Source organism: Tiliqua scincoides, chromosome 4, assembly GCF_035046505.1.
Source record: "Tiliqua scincoides isolate rTilSci1 chromosome 4, rTilSci1.hap2, whole genome shotgun sequence".
Lineage (NCBI taxonomy): Eukaryota > Metazoa > Chordata > Lepidosauria > Squamata > Scincidae > Tiliqua > Tiliqua scincoides.
In genome coordinates this window covers 129,995,605-129,996,538 of record NC_089824.1, presented here as the reverse complement: position 1 = coordinate 129,996,538, position 934 = coordinate 129,995,605, and the positions used below count along the sequence as shown (strand labels likewise).

Sequence of the window (934 nt, the reverse complement as noted above, 5' to 3'; positions counted from 1 at the left end):
ACCTGAGCTTGACTCTAGTGGCCAAAATAGTGAAAATCTTAGTATTTTCAAATAATACCATCATGTTATATAGCATTCAGTGTGGAATTTAATGTAGAATGCAATGAAACAAACCATGTCAAACTATCTCTAATCTATCAAAAGATATAGCCAAATAATCAGAAAATAAATACACAACTGCGTTATGTAATAAAAATGGAATTTTCTTTAAACCATTTCTGCCCAACACTGCATATACACAGTAACAATCAAAAGTGCACACCTGTGGTCTGGGCAGAAATGGGTTAACTCAAAACGGACCATTAAGACTGTTTGTTCCAAGAGCCAATTAGGTCTTGTTATGATACAGCAGGGAACCAATGTTGATATGGGGGGGGGGGAGAGAGAGAAGCCTGGGGGGAGGTGGCAGAGAAAGTGGGTGGCAAACTGTTGTGGGGAGGAGGCAGATTTCCCCCCATGTTCTTACCCTGCACATGCCTGATCTCGTCTGATCTTGGAAGCTAAGCAGGGTCAGGCCTGGTTAGTACTTGGATGGGAGACCGCCTGGGAATACCGGGTGCTGTAGGCTTATACCATAGTCTTTCGAGACTGAAGGTTGCCAACCATCATCACTTTTTAAAAACCTGGGTGTGATGTCACTTTCAGAGCATCATTTTGAACCAGGCACCGGGCTATAGGATCATTAGCTACGCCATTGCATAGGATCTTCTGGAGGTGGCTGTATTTGTGTGAATCTCCTGATGGTGACTCAAGTGTTTACACATAAGAACACTTTCCGTACTACAACTAGTGCAAGGCCATGCTGTTTAACTAGTCTAATAAACATGACAGAGGCACACAATTACATGAGTAATTGTTGCTGATTACATCATTTTGTGAGAACAGAGCTCTTTTCTAAGTATGGGAACGTGCTCTTTTTCTGCTTTCTTATCCA

The 934-nt window shown here is 42.1% G+C and overlaps 1 pseudogene; it reads left to right on the top strand.

The window, feature by feature from the left end:
- Positions 1-452: 452 nt before the first annotated feature.
- On the top strand, positions 453-568 carry LOC136650057 (5S ribosomal RNA; annotated as a pseudogene).
- Positions 569-934: the final 366 nt, after the last annotated feature.